Below are 17,334 nucleotides of genomic sequence, written 5' to 3' on the forward strand. Positions count from 1 at the left end.
AGAAATTTCTCATGTTTTTGGAAGGCATACAAAGGGCCTTCTCATATCTCTGCTGCTTTCATCTTCAGACATATAAAGCTATGTGTGAAAGGAGCACTGAATACTTGTCCAGCTCTTTGTGGATGGACTCTGTTGTTGTCTGCTCAACTTTGAGAAAAGATGCCTGAAATTTCTGGGAAGGCTGAGAGAATCCTCAGTCTAAGACCCCTACACAATACAGAATTTTAAATTCCCTAATGTGTCAGAAGCTGTGGTCCTTAACCACTCTAAAGAAAAGGCAGTTTTGTCTAGTAAAAGAGCACTTGAAATGGTACTGAGAGGCAAAGATGAAAACCTTTCAGAAAAAAACCCTATACTTCTTAGTGTAAAAATAAAAAAACTTCTTTTTTTATCACAATATTTTATTTTATATTTACCTTTAGGTAAATTACAGAAAGCCCGGGTCTCATCAAAAACACCCAGGCTTACATTTCAGTTTAAAGAAATCGATTTGCCTTGAGCCTTCCTTGTTTACAGGAATTTAGCTATTTTCATAAATGAGATTATTTGTGGATTGTGGCAAAGCACTGACACCTGCTGGTATCTCCACACTGCCCTCCTGATGGAGAATCATCCCCTGCTCTTGTTTGTGACTCCTCTGTGCCAGATCCACGGGAGGAAAGAGGACTCTACCGTTGCCACCCAGCAAGTCTCAGAGGCAGTGATCCACAGGCAGCACCTCCCTGCCCACCATCCCTTTCCTGCCAAAGAGAAAGGCAGCAGGGTCTGTCGGGGCCTGTGTCCCCTTGTTTATTCCTTCTCCACCGGACACCTCCCATACATACCAGGAAGATTGCAAATTCACACCTTAAGAGTTGCAAATACTTTCGATAGCTCGTAGCAGAGTCTGGCAGGATGGGGTGAACAAGGGACATCACCAGGCTTTGCTGATGGAGAGAAAGAAAACCGAAGAAAGAACAAAGTGGCTCCTGTTCTCTTTCATCTCTGGCAGCCAGTGTGATCAATGGTTGACAATGGTGCTGCTGATTGGCCACTGAAGAACACTCTGAAAAAAAGAAGACAAAATCTTCTGTAGTCCCCTTAGGCATCCCAGCTGCCCTCTGAGGGAAGTGGGGAAAGGGATGAGATTTCCTGGGCAATTGCTTTGCCCCACAGTGATCTTCCCCCTGCTCTTCTGGGTTGAAATCTGCCACCTGCTGCTCTGTGGAGGCTGCCAGTGAGTGGAACCAGCGATGGTGAGTGGAGCACCCTTTCCCCACACCAGCTTAACTCTGGAGCACCACCACCTTACCTAGCAAGCAGAGACACACAGATACCATGCTCACTGAAATGTACAATTTGATTAATGGGACAGTAGCTAGTAAGCTGGGCATGAGTCAGCAGCATCCGAACTAGGTGAGGCTTGGTCACAGAGAGCACAGGGTACTTTGCTCACAAGCCATATGATGTGCCTATATATTCCCTTTCTTTGTTGGTGTTGCTGAACTCCTCAGCACAGGGGATGGAGCAGTTTGCATTTCCAGTGTATATGTCCAGGTGGTGCACACTTCTCTGGGGAGAGGCTGCAGCAAGGCATATCCCTCTGCAGCCCTGGCTGTGGGGTGCCCTGGGCTGCTCTGCCTCCCCACAGCCCTGCAGGTGCTGCAAGAGGGGAGCAGGAGTGTTCTTCAGAGCAAGAGCTGTTTTTGCTGGGTGGTTGCTGTGCTTGCTAAAGAGCCTGTCTGCCCTCTGTTCCCATGCTGCCTGCCTCCTCTTCATGGAATTGTACAGCAGAGAATAATGATGTGATGGCCACCTGTGACAACAGAGTGTCTGAGGTCTCCTGGTGTGCCCCATGACCTTGTGCTGGAGTTCCTTATTCTAGTGCTCTGCAAGATAAGAACAATGTGACTGGATGTTTCAAGGCAGTATGACCTTCCCTGAGTCAATTGCTTTTCCTCCTGCCCTGATCTGGGGGTTTGCTTTGTTCCTAGCTTTGAAGGAACCCATCCAATCTGATACCATCATCGTAGCCGCCCTTGGGGGAATAGGCAAATTTCTATTGCAACTTCTTGCTCTCAATGGATGTTTTGCAAGTTACCTGGCAGAAGAGAAATGGGACTTCCTTCCAGAACATGGCCACCTACAGCCCAATACATGGGCTGAGGCTGATAGGGTAATTTCAGAAGAAGGTGTCTTTCACTAGAGCAACTCCAAAGGCCTCAGCTATCACCCTCCAAAATCTCACACTTGAGGATGACTCTTATTACAGTTGCATTCTCAATGTGTTCCATCATGGCTCCTTCAGCAAAGAGATGTGCCTCAACATCCAAAGTAATTTTTCCACTAACACCTTCTCTCTTTCTGGCACTCAATTTGGGTCTGATGTACTCAGGAGGCAGGGATGTCATTATACTATCCACCACATGGAGATTTTCCATGCAGCAGCATCTCCTTGGTGGATAGTGTCAAGATTGCCATACCAAAATTATTAGCTAACCAACTGTCCTTTTTACTGGACAGTATATGACAGGAATATTAATCAACTGACCTTATAAAAATTGTAGAATCACTGTACCACATGTGGTTTTCACCATACTGTGTACCTGAAAGCTTTCAAGTTAAGATTTGCTTTTATATTCACTTTAACTTTTTTTTGGAAGATCCTTTCTATTTTCTAGGCAACACTTTCCTCAGGGGAAGTGAAGGCCTTGTACAGAGAGAGAAACCCACCCAGCTTTGACTGTAAACTCACCACAGAGTGTAAAAAGCACCTTCTCTTTTTGCTGCCAGCAATTTCTGAGCTCACAGTGGCATTCCATTCCCTCCTGCCTGCTGAGGGTCTCCTCACAGCAGTGTGCTCAGCAGCAGGAAAGCCTGCCCCCAATATCACATGGCTGGATGACAGAGGCCTGGAGGAGACACCTCAAATACACCACATCCAGAACACCAACAGAACAGTAACAGTGGCAAGCAGACTTACCTTCTCTGCCAGCCGCCTCCATGCCTTGTTCTGCCTCCTCGACCACCCACAAGGAAGGAAAATGAAGGCACTTCACCTGGAAAAGGAAGGGAAGGTGAGCGGCAGTGCGTTACAGCCCAGGATGCAACAAAGGTGGGCTGCAGTTGTGTGGAGGTGCATAACATGTAGTGGGGAGCACTTAGGAAAGGATGTGCAATTGTGAGAGGGCAGTTTGTACTTACATAGGTCTTGCTAGACAACTTTCTCTGAGGTAAGAGCTCACGCTAGATGAAGATTTCAGGATTTGAAACCTTCCAGAAGGTTCCTTCCTGTGGTGCCTTTGTGTATGTATGGTGGATGTGTGCATATATAGATGGAATAAATATCTACATTTGTGCATACACAGTATGTCTATACGTCTACAGAATGATTTATGTAGAGCAGCAGTACACACATCTGGGGGATACCAGCAGAACAGGCACCTGGCAGACAAATGATGGGGAAAAACATTTCACGTAGAATATTTTGCTGAAGGATATGTGTCAGGAAGGATGGGACACTTCTCCTGGGATAAGCCATCTTTCAGAAAAAGAAATACAAATAGATCAAAAGTTCTAGGTTTTGATATAACCTGATACCAGAAAAGCGTAAGACATTACCAGTATTTATTTTAAAACATTAAATAATCCTTCATATTTGGTACAGTTATATTGCTACACTGTTCCTTTCTCTCCTTCAAAGGATAAATGAGCACAAAATTCTGAATGCTGCACTCAGTCCCAACCCCTGGAAGAGGACAGCAGAAACATACTGGCATCACTTCATGTTCTGTGTGAACTTACTGGTTTCTTTTCGTAGATGTTCAGAAGAGTACAGTCATCATCACATCGATATTGACAGCTGCGTCGTTCTTACTGGTGTTGATATATTGTGTTATGAGACTAAATAACCGCAGAAGGAACAAGTAAGAATAGCTTCCCTTTTCTTGCAAATGAGGTGCCTTGCCTCTCTGTTCACCTTGCAATTTGCCTTTCTCTTTCTTCTTGGTATTTTTATATATCTCTTCTGGAAACCCACCCAGCTAGTAACAGCATCTTTAAAATAGCACAATTCACTCTAAATGACAAGGGGTATACTAAGCATCCTGTGACTAATTGATGGTGTGTTTTCTTTCCAAGGCAGAAGACACATATGGTGCACCTAGAACTCCTGCAAAGAAGACAGGCTTACAGCAAGATCTAGATGAGAGAGCCTCTCTGAGCCTACACACACCGAAAGACCAACACATCCCTTACCAAAATGAGGTAACACAGCCAAGGCTTCTAGTGGTTACTCACATCCTCCATTAGAGGTCTCTGTCCTGCCGTGTCTTTGCTGCATGGGACAGCCACACTGGGTGGATGACACAACAACGTGTGTCCCATGTGTCCCTCTAGCAACGATCAGGAAAAACTGCTTAATGTTTTGCACCGCTGCCCTGAAGTGTGCATCAGAAAAGTTAGTCAAAGTTATTTAGGTGCAAAAGCATGGAAGAGGCACTGGAAATGTCCAGGAGGGCAGTTGAGATGTCCCTTCTGAACAAGGCCCGGGAGCCCCAGGGAAACCCAGAGCTCGGGTGCTGTAAAAAGCAGACTCACACAGAAGTTTCCCCACAAGGGTCTGCCCTGCCCTCCTCCTGGTGCAGACTCAAAGGTGCTTCGGAGGGCTGCTGGCATCCACAGACAGAACAAGTAATTGGTCACAACTGGGAATCCCTCCCACTAGACACTCTGCTCTGACCTCCCATATGTTCCCTATTTTCCCTGCAAGCTCCTGCTGCTCCTGTGCTGTAACTGGGAACCTGTTGTGGTTTGACACTGACAAAATGCCAGGCTTATCCTCTCCTGCTACAGTTGGGCAAAGGCAAGGGGAAAAAATTAATGAAGGTCTCATGAGTCGAGATAAGGACTGGGAGAAAAGAGGTTCAAGTTTAAAAGTATAAGGTAAATTTATTATTAACAGAGTCAGAGGAGGATAATGAGAAGTAAAATAAGCCTTTATAAAAGCTTCCCTTTTTTCCCCTCCAGCTCTTTCCTCTTTCCCACCAACAGTGCAGGGAAATGGGGCCAGCCATGGGTGTTTTGGTCTGTTGGTCATCTAAGCTCTTTTTCTGTTTGCTCAGGGAGAGCTATGCCAGGGGATCCCTCCCATGGGAGACAGTTCTCTGGGAACTTCTCCATCGTGATTCCAATCTCACATGCAGAAGTCCTGCCAAAACTGCTGCAGTGTGAGTCCTTCCCACAGGCAAACAGTCCTCCCAAAACTACTGTGGTGTGGATCACTCACCCATGGGGTGCAATCCTCTAAGGATAGGCTGGTCTAGTTTGGCAACAAGTGCCTTCTTTCTCTACCTCTGGAAGCAAGGGCCCTCTCTTTCTATTCAGGTTCCCACTAGATCACAGCTTCCTCTGGCATCCACCCGCTCCAGCGTGACCACTTCTCCCATGGGCCACAAGTGGATCTCTGCATCCCCTGTGGACCTCATGGGCTGCAAGGGGACAGTTTGTTTCACCATGGTCCTCACCACAGCCTGCAGAGGAATCTTGGCTCTGACGCTTGGAGCACCTTCTCCACATCTTTTTCCACTGACCTTAGTGCTGCCGTGTTTTCTCTCACATGTCCTCACTTCCTCCTCTTCTCTGACTAGAAGAGACACTGCTGCCCATAGGTACCATTGCCAACAAGTTCCACTAGTTTAAAGATTCTTGCAAGATTCCACAGCACTGAGAAGTTAATCTCATTTAGGTTCCATGTCAGGGAATTGCTCACTATGTTTTCACCATTGGCCATGCAGCCTCGCCACCACCATGCAGGCAGTGGCGATTGCTGCGGCACTGGCGCTATTTAACACCTCTCTTCGTGTGGGGTGCTGGGAAGGGGAAGCTGCCATCGCCACCCTGCCCTTCTGCCCGCAGTGGCTGGCTAGGGGTAGCCAGGCAGGCAAGGCTTGCCACTGGCTGCACCAAGATGGCGACGGCCATGGCAGCACATCGCCACGTGCTGCAGGGATGGCCACAGCAGCGGCACCTCACGACTCCTGGCAAAAATTGCACATGCGCTGTTTTGATTTTCTTCTTAAATATGTCATCAGAGAGGCATTACCAACCTCTCCAATTGGGCCAGCAGCATGTCCATCTTCAGGGATTGGCTCTGTCAGACATGGTGGAAGCTTCTAGCAACTTCTTACAGAAGCCACTTGTGTGGCCCTCCCCCACTACCAAAAACCAGGCTGTACCAAATCAACATAGAACTCTCTTGTCTACTCATCACTTCTCTCTGCCAGGTAGTGTAGAGCTCTGTAGAGATTACCACACTACTCTACTGGGTCTCTTGCAGAAGCAGACACCAGGCTCCACCCTTCACAAAAAGCCCAAGAGAAACCTGGAATCAAGGAAAAGTTGGAGGCACTTGTTTTCAGAGGAAGGAGAGAACCTGAACAGCAGCTTCCAAAGTGAGTTGGAGAGTACACCTGCTGGGTTATCCATCAAGGAGCTTGACTGCTCTCCCATGAAGGAGGACAGAGAGGTAACAGCAGGTGAGAGAGTCCAAGTGATACCCCAGCCCAGCTGCTCCACAGCCCTGCAGAGGAAGGAGAGACACCAGCCATCTCCGTAAGCCCAGAGGAGCACAGGGGCCCATGGGCCGGTCAGGAACACACACTAAGGTCTCAGGAAGAGGCAGCTTGCCCAGGCCCGTTCAGGGATGTCCCAAGAGATCCTAAGCCCTAGGTTCTATGTGGGAAACCCATCCAGATGTGTCCATCTGTGGACCTTTTGAACTCAGGGCGTCACTACCTAAGGGCTACAGACAAATGATGCCATGCAAATTAAGAGCATTTGGGAATTGCACCAGACTGTTATGGGATTCTTAGGGGAGGAGACAAAAGTGAGACAGAGAGGACTCAAGGGCATCTGGGAATAAAAAGCCTGGGAAAATGGATGGATGAAGGAATAAAAGGGTCTGGTTTCATTTATGCAGGAGGCTGGTCAGCACACTTGTCTGGGTTGGCCCAGTGCTCTATCACCACAGACTGTCCTGTCTTCTTATTAAACTCCATTTCTAACTCTTTTCCTGGATGAGGGACACCCCAACTGGTGTGAATGTGTGTAGGGGGCTCTGAAATCAGCAGCTGGGCCAGAACCAGAGGCCCTGTATGCCCAGGTGCCAGCAGCTAGGGAGACCTGAGTGAGAGAGGCCAAGTGCCAGCCACCAACCTGGACCAGGGTCAAAGCCTGTGTGTCCCTGGTGTGGCACCTGGAGCAAGCACGGCTGAGCCTGTGAGAGCCAGCAGGGTTCAAGCCAGACCAGCTGGTGAGTAGGGTACATGTCCCAGGATGCTCTTTGATGTCTCACAAGCAGTCAAGCAGAAGGATCTGTGCTGTGTATGGGCCAAGACCAACAAAACATGGCCAGGATTAGTATTTGGGGAAAAAGAAGAAAAAAAGTTATTTTTCAAGGCCTTGATCTGGGAAAGCTCCCCTCCAGCTTTGCGTGTAATTACATGAGGTGTTTCAGAGATGTATTTCCAAAGTGCAGCCTCAGCGCAGAGCACTGTCTGTGGTAAGCACCTAGTGAAAAGGAATTATCTCATTTAGCCAAGAATCTCTAAGTCCCCTGAACTTTGTAAGCAGTTGTTCCCTAGTTAGCTAAAGAATTTATGTGGGTTTTTTTACTTAAATTTGTGTTTAACTTTGTGTCAGTAGAACAAGATTAAAAGCCCAAGAAAACTAAGAAATAGCTGAACTTGAACCTGCAGGAAATAACTCCAAAGACCTATACACCTAAGAAAACTTAATGGAGAGAGGTTTGTTTTGTGGAAGCAAATTCATTAGGAAATTGCTTAGGTAAGGGGAGTTCTGGGCTATCTTTAACTTAAGGAAAAGTGTCTTAGCAGTGACTTAGTACAGTAAGATAAAAAATTAGGGGTCAACAGAAGTGAATTACGCATGTGCTGGGAGCTGCCAACATGGAAGGGTCATCCAGAGGACAGATGATGAAGACAATAATGAAGACCCTCTGATGAAGTAACGAAGCCCTCTAATCAAAATAATAACAGGTAAAGGACACAATATGACAGCCCTGCTCCATGCTATGACAACATTGGAGAAGACACCTTGGATGTCTGGGAGGGGCTGTAAGGAAATCCTAAGCGTGACAATGTATTTAAACCCCAGGGAACTGTGTCTCATGGGATATGTTCATGGCAAAATATTTCCAGCATGTCTCCAGTGCTGTAATAAAGGAATTTATTTAAAAGAATTTTGCTGTTGGATTTAAGTTCTGCCTTATTTAACAGAATTTTGCTGTTGGATTTAAGTTCTTTAATTCACTAGTTGGAGAAATCCCCAATCCACTCACTGAAGGGAAATCACCATCAGTCTTCCATTAAAACACTAACTCACCAGCACTGTGCTTTTCCTCTTTGGACTTTCAAATAGTCTTTTGGTATCCAACAACCCCCATTTCTGTTATCAAGAAATTACAACCACCATTACAATGATTTCATATCATCCATGATATGAAATTACTTTATCAGGGTTGTTCAGCAGTGGACCCTGACTGTGGTTGCTGGAAGAGATGTTGAAATGGACTGATGAAGGAACTTTGGCACTGGATATCATTTCTTCTTTCCTCTCCTGGAGAAAGAGGTCTTTCAAAGGGCCAGGGAAAGGAATGTGGAAATATTCCCAGATCTGTTCTCCATACTTCCAGGCTGGCCAGCGATGAGTAAAAGTCAGTGCAATGCTACAGGATGTGCAGATAAATTCACGATGTCAGAGGTTTATGTCCAAAAGGAGACAAAGGTGTCCTATCACTTTATTGAAATGAAAGGAAAGGGCACAGGGCAGTTCCCCTGGGGTCTCTCAAATTGTTGGAGAGCACAGCTTCCTTTTTATCCTAATTTCCTGACTTCATCACACTCTCCCCTTCCCCATTGGCTGAGGTACTTGGAAGGTACAGACTTCATGATACCCTCACTACATGTTCCCTTCTACTGTACACACAACCCCTTTTGTGTCTTTGTTCTTCTCTGGGTTCAGGAATTTATCAAGGCCTTGCTTGAGCAATGTTCTGTGTCAATTAGTAACATTCTTCTCAATGGTTCCTCCTATTACTATCTTGTCTCTAGCCTTATCTCTTGAGTCTGTTTGTAAAGCCAAATTCTTCCCATTCCTTTCAATGAGAAATGAGAATGGCAGCCATTTGATAGTACTCGGAAATGCAGCCAGACTGCCCAAATTCCTCTGACAAATTGTGCCCAGGGTTGCCTCTTCACACAGCAGGATTTCATGCAGCTGAACTTCTTGGTCAATGGACCTTTAGAAAGTAACCTCAGGCTTCTTGGCCATTAACTTTAGAAGTTAATCTCAAGTGATCTTTTAAGCAAGAGTAGCTCAGCATTAAAGGGCAATCATTACTCAAATTCTGAGAATCCCATGCTAATTTAGTTTGCCTTGAAATCTGTCATGTTGCATGCATGTGAGTTACAATGAGGGCTGCAACTTGGTATTCCTCAAATTAGAGTTTCCTGAGATAAAGTGTTCATTATCTTTTTTTTTTTTTTTTTTTTTTGGTAGAGAATTCATCTGTGTACTTTTTTTCATGGGTGTCGTTGGTGTGTGTGTGCTCTTTCATTGTGGTTTTGTTATAAATGAAAAATAATCCAGCCAAATTAAAAATAAAAATTTATTTTAGCAATCGAGATCTAACTAGCCAGCCACAAGGAAAAGGGCAGCGCCAAGCCCGGAATCGGCGCTGGGTGCGAGACACAGAAGTCAGCCTCAGAGGAGGTTTTCCTCTATGCCCACACACCACCATCCCGGTACAAGCGATTTTTATAGGGAAAATTTTGCCTGAAGCCAGGATTTCGGCATTCAGTCCTTTGTTTCATTCAGAGTCCCATAAGTTGATGAGATTTCCTTCTTAGCGACAAGGTAGAACAATTCGAAGTCCGGAGTCGTTGAAACCCTTGATGAAATTTATGGGAACACGTATCCTCATGTATCAGCCCGGGGGATTTTCCTGATATCCATCTCAGTTCGTTCACGCGATGATCAGCGCCTGGGTGTCTATGTATAGCTTCAGATAAGGCCCATCTCCTGGCGAGCCACATCCTTTTACTTGTAAATCGGGTTTCAATACACACCTGGTTTTGCCTGAGAGGGTGGGTTGGGCTTCTAATACAAACGAGTACATTCTAACAAATATTTAATATTATATATATCATGCTAAAAATGACACGAATTATACCCGTTACACATAACAGTTTTGATTGGAAGCCATAAAATGTATGTGTATAAACATAACACAAGATGATGTTTAAGTACTGTTTTTCAAAGTTAACTTTTTTTACAGGAAAGTAGAAATTGTGCAGAGAAAATATGCAAGCTCAGCACTGTGAGACAGTAACCAGTGGTACTCCATTTGGGTGGTTCAGAGACTGCTGAAGCAGGGATAGAGGTATGGCCTCACTTCCATATTTCTTGTGGGGGCAGGGTTTAGGTGTCTCAGTGAATTTCTTCCCGATCTTACTAGGAAGATGCTGGAAGGGGGCAGCTTTCTCGGTGAATAGACAGCGATTAAGACACAAAGGGAGGTGGCTGATAGCTCTGGCATTCCAGTGGAATCGTTTTGGAGTTTGGGAGTTTTGAATGGGAGCGTGGGCTCCCCCTCTCAGTTTGGGAGGCTGGGTGTGAGAAACAGGCTCACTCTTTAAAATTTTTAAAAGTTTTAACAAGAGATAATAAGGGATAAAGGAAAAGTAACAGCGCTGGGTGCGTAGCCATAGCCAGATGCACACAGTTAACTACAGCAACTCTTCTTACAGACTTTTTAATTGCATTGGTCAAATGCATATTCATTAAGATTATACATATACATAATTCCTTTGAGTTTACATGTTCCAGGAATTCTTTAGCTTACTTTGACCCCTGACCTCATCTTCTTAGAGTACAGTAAGTGTACTATAGTGCCACAATGCAGATGTGATTTTGAGAGTCTTATATTTTATTTTCTCACAAAGTCCCCTGGTCTGTGGTTTGACAGTTATTGATAGCCAAAGAGTCAGTGGTAGACTCCTCCTTGCTCTTTTGGTGCCATTTGCCTGGTTCTTTTCAATGTTATCTTATCATACAGACATTTTAGCCATTTTTACAAGTACTTTCAATCAATATTAGCTATTTCACTATAGTTAGTTACTAAAATAAAAGCATTAGTTATTATTTCACAACTACAATTACTCCTGCAAAAGTTAATGTTATAATACACAGCACATAGCCTCTGTTTTAATATTTTGCGAAAGCCTAAACTATATTTTATCACACTAAAATATACAATCTATGCAGGGATTAGGGTGACCATAAAAGGCTGACAAATTATACTATTTTAAAAGCAGTTTAAAAGAGATTATAAACTGTACTATAGCAAAAGAATTTGTAAAAGCCAATATATAATAGCAAAAGCCAACAATGTTATAAATGAAAAATGATCCAGCCAAATTAAAAAAATAATAAGAATTTATTTTAGCAATAGAGATCTAACTTAGCCAGCCACAAGGAAAAGGACAGTGCCGAGCCCGGGATCGGCGCTGGGTGCGAGACACAGAGATCAGCCTCAGCAGAGGTTTCACTCTACACTCCCACCCCACCATCCTGGTACAAGCGATTTTTATAGGGAAAATTTTGCCTGAAGCCAGGATTTCGGCATTCAGTCCTTTGTTTCATTCAAAGTTCCATAAATTGATGAGATTTCCTTCTCGGCGACAAGGCAGAACAATTCGAAGTCCGGTGTCGTTGAAACTCTTGATGAAATTTATGGGAACACAGTATTCACATGTCTCGGCCTGGGGGGCGGATGTTCCTGATGTCCATCTCGGGTCGTTCACGCGATGATCAGCGCCTGGGTGTCTCCATATCGCCTCAGATAAGGCCCATCTCCTGGCAAGCCACATCCCTTTGCTTGTAAATCGGGTTTCAGCACGCACCTGGTTTTGCCTGAGAAGGGGGGCTTCTAATGCCAAAGGGTACATTCTAACAACTATTTAATATTATATATATATCATGCAAAAAAATTGCACAAATTATACCTGTTACATATAACAAACAATTACACAGTTATTTATAACACTATGAAATAGAGATTTTTGGAGTTCACTTGAGTTAACAAAATGAATTTACCATTTAAATTTTAGCTTGTAGAATTATGTGTTGAATTTTAACCTTTTACTTAAGACACCTCTGCCATGGTACAAAGGGCATAGGAAAATGCAAATTTCTGAAGCTTCTTACATAAAGAACAATACCGGAGGAGATCAGGAGATGCAAAGAACCCAGATAAAGAGGCTCTTCTGTCTCCAAGCCTATCGAGGCTGACAAACGTACTCAGATAAGCACCAAAGGACCAAAAGCACATGCGCAGAGGGAAGAAGTTCAAAAGTTCAGTCATGAGGAAGACCCCAATCTTCAGCCTCAGGACCACCGAGAGACCCCCATACGACCGCCACAGCAAACCACTTGTGCCCAGAAGGGCGTGGACCTATTTAGCATGAGAGTCGAGGACAGGCGGGGCCAAGGGTTGAATATGCATGGCAAAGTTGTGTAATGTATTGCATATGGAACACCTTTGGGAATAAAGGTGTGGGTCAGACCGAGGCTCGGGGTACAAGTTTTTATGAGAGCTATCCCACTTGTGCCGGCCTGACAATACATACCCACTTCATAACTACACCAGGTTGTGGAGCCTATTTATTTATTCCGCGTATCGCTTCAGCTGGGGATATTGTGTGAGAAGTTCTGGGCTCTGCCTGAGACCTCGCTGGCGGGGCGGGTCCTTTCTCCCCTTTCCGCCATTTCTGCGGAGCCGAGGGAGTGGTGGTGCAGTGCTGTGGGAGTTGTTCATTCGGCTCCAGAGCTTTGCCATGCTGTAATTCGGCACTACGGTCGAATCTGCCTGCTTCCGCTGCTTCTGCTGCTTCTGCCAGCTGCTCCTTGGTAGTGCTGAGATCGAACACTTTGAGTTTGCAAAAGAAGCAATTTCTTTCCTTCCCTCCCGGTGCCGGCTGAGGGGATCATGGCACACTCTCTCTCTCTGCCTCGCCCCCTACCGGCCGCGGTCATAACTACATCAGAGGGGAAACGCCGCGCTCAGCAGGTGCAAAACTTCTGTTTCTCTGGTGTTTGTTCTGCTCTCTTACATATCTACACATGTACATATTTCCTAGTAAAGAACTGTTATTCCCTTTCATATACTTTTGCCTCAAAGCCCTGTAATTTCGAAGTTACAATGATTTTGAGGGAGGGGTCATCTTTGCATTCCAGGAAGGTTCCCACCATCCTTGGCAGACATTTGTCTTTTAAACCATGACATCGTGTCACCAAAAACTGGGAAATAAATTCTACAAGCAGTATGCTAGGTTACACAGCCAACAATAATTTATTCCTAATAACAATAAATCATACTACCATTATAAATATCAGTTTATTCATAATAATATAACTCATTTGGTAACAAATTGCCCCTTTGAGACTTTAATATAATTTCTTCAAAAGTCTCATATCCACTTATATCCATACTGCTGTATTGACCTAGTCTGTACAGTAGTATGTGATCAACAAGTGATCAAGATCATGAGCAAGAACACCACAATAAGTACAAACAGTTGTTTTAACCACCCTAAGCTGGGGAGCCACAAATCTACTTCTTGCACCTTCACACCAGTATTGATGGTTAGCAGCACTTGATATGGTCCCTTCCACTTTTCTTGGAGAGGCTCTCCAGTCCAGGTTTTGAGGTAGTGTCCAGGTTGGTACGGATGAGCTGTGATACCCAGTGTCATGGATGCTGCCAGCACAATGTCTCTGTGGAAAGAAGACAACAACTGCCTATGGGATTTAATATATTCTGTCAGACTTTGCTTCATTCCTACTTTCCCACTCGACTGAGGTCTCCATGAAGTACACAAGCCCCACTTTACCCTTATCATTTTAGCTGAGCTTTTGCTATTTCAGCAATGATGTAAACCTCTGTCTGGTGACATTCCCACTCACATTCCAAAACTTGCAATAATTTTCTTCACCAAAATCTTTACTAGCTTTGATAGTGCACTAAGAAGAAGCTTCTGGCCATCCTGAAAAAGTATCTACCAGTACCAATAAATACCTGTGGCCCTTTTGCCATGGCAGCTCAGCAAAAACCATTTGCCAATAGTCTCCTGGACAATTTCCTTTCTTAACAGTCACAGGTGTAGGCTATCTAATTTGATGTGCATTGTTATTTAAGTGTTTGGCACTTTTTAACAATGCTTTTTATGATAACAGTCATTCGTATGTTCAAAACCTCAGGCTTCATTGCTTCTACCACAAACTCTATTCCTCAGTGAGTTACTATATGTCCTTCTCCTGAGATTTTCCTCATAAGGTGTTGGGGAATCACTATTTGTTTGCTGGATGTAATCTGCCATCCTTCAGGACTCTTTTCAGCATCTAACAATTCTGCCAATTTTTCATCCTTAGCCTGCTTGTCCAAATACTGTTATTTCTCAGGTAAAATTAACAGGACATTCCCACCAGAGGCCTCCTTGGCTCGTTTGTCAGCCAGGCAATTTCCAGTATTTACTGGGGTCTGTCCAGACTGATGAGCTTTACAAAGTATTGATGCCACCTTTCAAGGTAGCTGCACCCCCTCTAACAATCTCTATTATTTGTCCATGTTCCACAGGGGATGCCTGGAAGGTTAACAGCCCTCTCTTTCCAAATGGCTCTATGGGCATGGACCACTCCAAAAGCAAATATTAAGTCTGTCCATATATTTACAATCTTATTCTGCGAGAGCTCCAATGGTCTTGTCAATGCAATCAGTTCTTCCTGAGACAATGTGTTGGGGGTTATAGCTTTGGCTGCTATTACCTCATGCTGAGTTACTACTGAGTTACTTGGCTTTTCGATTCCATTTTTCACAAAGCTGCTCCCATCCACAAAGAGTTCCCAATCTATGTCTTCCAAGTTCTGTACATCATCTCAACTACAGTACACCTCTTCAGTGGTCTGCAAACAATCATGGGCAAATTCCTTACATCATGGGTCAGCTGTTAAGAACACTGCTGGATTCAGGTAAGTTATTTTAACTCCAGGTTAGTTATTTTAACTCCACATTACCTTGTTCTAGCAGTACTGTCTGGTATGTTAACATTCTGCTTGGTGATGACCAGTGTCCTTCTTTTGTTCCAACACCACTACAACTGTACAGGGCACAAAAACAGTCAGATGCTGCCCCATGGTTATTTTTTTTTTCCTTCCTGGATTTGGAGGACTGCTGCCACTACTGTCCTGAGGCAGGCTGACCATCCTTTGCTCTTCTAGGATGCCAGTTGTGTCAATACCCCCAATACCAAATGGAATTTTTCATGCACAAATAGTTCAAAAGGTTTACCAAGTCCAGTAGTCCCAGTGCAGGACCAGTCAATAGAGCATGGTTCAATTTCTGAAAGGGTTTGCTGCATTCAGACTCAGTTCTTTTTTAGAAAGAGGCTCAGGAGTTTGACAGATAGCCTCTTTTCTTTCCTGGTGCCGACTCCTTTGCCCGTGTGAAAGAGCAAATCTCCTAAACTGCAAGTACCCTTCCAGTTACGAGGTGAAGCCTTTCCACAGAACAGTTCACCTGAGCCAGCACAGGCCTCTGCAGTGCTGCACCAATCCCTCAGCCTCAGGACAAACCCAACCAGCTCATTGTAACAGAGGAGCCTGTGGCCAGAAACTTGGATTTTTTTTCTTTTTCAAACATAATTTGTGCATTTAATTTACTCAATACATCTCTTCCTAGTATTGGTATGGGACATTCAGGTATATAAGGAAATTTATGGTCTAACACCGAATTACCAATTCCAAATTTTAATGCTGAAAGAAAGGCCAATTTTCCTTTTGCTCTGTCACACCAACGTGAATTGTTTCCTGACTAAATTTTCCTTTAGGCATATTTAAGACTGTATACACCACTCCAGTATCTACTAAGAAATTCAGTTTGTCATTCCCAGCGTTAATGTAATCCCCAGAGGTTATGCTGGGGATGACACCTCCAGTCCCCATCACACATCTTCTAACAGTGGGAGTCTTCCTGCCTGATCAGATTTGGGTGAAGTCCAGGGTCCACCAGTCCGTGTTTGTCCCTTTCCCCACAGATATTCCCATTTCCACTGGCTCTTCTCTTAACAAAATAACACACAGACCTCTATACAACTGTGCCTGTAATTCCTTCTCTGCCTCTCTCGGGCTTTGTTCTGCTAATGTAGCTTTCACTCCTAATTATTGTACATGTTCCATGCTGCTTCTAACAACTTACGCAGATCCCTAGGAATAACATATCCAATCATCACAAACCTTCACAACTTTCTCTGGGTCTTCCCTACAAGTCTGTTCTATAAGACTAAACCCTTCATCAGTTTCCAAACGCAAAATCCTTTCTTCTACCCCTCCATCAACTTGATCATGTATGCCTCTTTTGCCTGCAGCTGGAGGAAAGTCCCCAGCTGCAACCTTATCTACTCTCTCAGCCCCTCTTGTCCCCTTGTGGCTTGTTATGGGCCCTCATGGCCCCTCTCTTCCACAACCATACTTTATACAGCATTTCCCAAAACTACAAGCCCAGCAGCATTGTTAGGCTTTTTTTTTTTTTTTTTTATCTTTCTCTAAAGCTAAAATCACTTAAGGAGCCCGTAATAACAGGTAACACTGTGTGTATGTGTGTGTGTGTGTGTGTGTGTGTGTGTGTGTGTGTGTAAAACAAATCTATATACAACACCTTAACAATTATGGATTCTTCAGCTCCTACCACCTGCTGCAGCATGGATTGTACTAACTGTGTGCCCCCCTGCCCCCCTTGTCTGCCCTGTTATGGGCTACAACTTTCACTACCATGGTCACTTTCTTCTTCTTCCAATTCCACACTCACTCCATGCCTTTGTTCTCCCCTTTGTGCTCCTCTTCCTCAATTCAGCCTCTCTTTATACACTGATAAATTGACACTGAAATGGACTCCAGAATTTTTTGTGCTTTTATCCCTACCCACATGGCTAACTTTCTCTGCTGGGAAATCTTGTGCAGTGTGCACAGGAGAAATTGGCAGGATCTCAAACTTTAAACAATTCAACCTTCCCTTGTTTTATAGAAGTAAGCTTATAGAAGTAATCTTGAGAGAGAGAGAGATGTGATTTGACTGTGATCATGTGGTCAAATAACCAGTAAAATGACAGCTGGTGGCAGATCCTATGAGCCAGGTTAGACCTTCTAGTAGACCCATTTGAGCATTTGCAACTTGAAGATGCACTGCCTGAGCATGATGATTAAGGGGGATATGCTAATTTA

General features: G+C 44.4%; 1 long non-coding RNA gene and 1 pseudogene across 2 annotated transcripts; one reads left to right on the forward strand and one right to left on the reverse strand.

The window, feature by feature from the left end:
• Positions 1-504: 504 nt before the first annotated feature.
• LOC128784451 (uncharacterized) lies at positions 505-1,683 on the reverse strand. 2 transcript variants are annotated; one of them, XR_008429491.1, is made up of 3 exons: positions 1,194-1,683; positions 847-1,045; positions 505-740 (listed from the first exon to the last, which is right to left on the reverse strand). It is a non-coding gene; the product is annotated as an uncharacterized LOC128784451 (long non-coding RNA). The 2 variants fall into 2 exon arrangements; XR_008429490.1 differs by having other exon boundaries at positions 825-1,045.
• Positions 1,684-1,787: 104 nt separating this feature from the next.
• On the forward strand, positions 1,788-6,595 carry LOC128783720 (uncharacterized; annotated as a pseudogene).
• The last annotated feature ends 10,739 nt before the right edge of the window (positions 6,596-17,334 follow it).

The sequence above is a fragment of the Vidua chalybeata genome, chromosome 2 (genome assembly GCF_026979565.1).
Source record: "Vidua chalybeata isolate OUT-0048 chromosome 2, bVidCha1 merged haplotype, whole genome shotgun sequence".
Taxonomy (NCBI): Eukaryota; Metazoa; Chordata; class Aves; order Passeriformes; family Viduidae; genus Vidua; species Vidua chalybeata.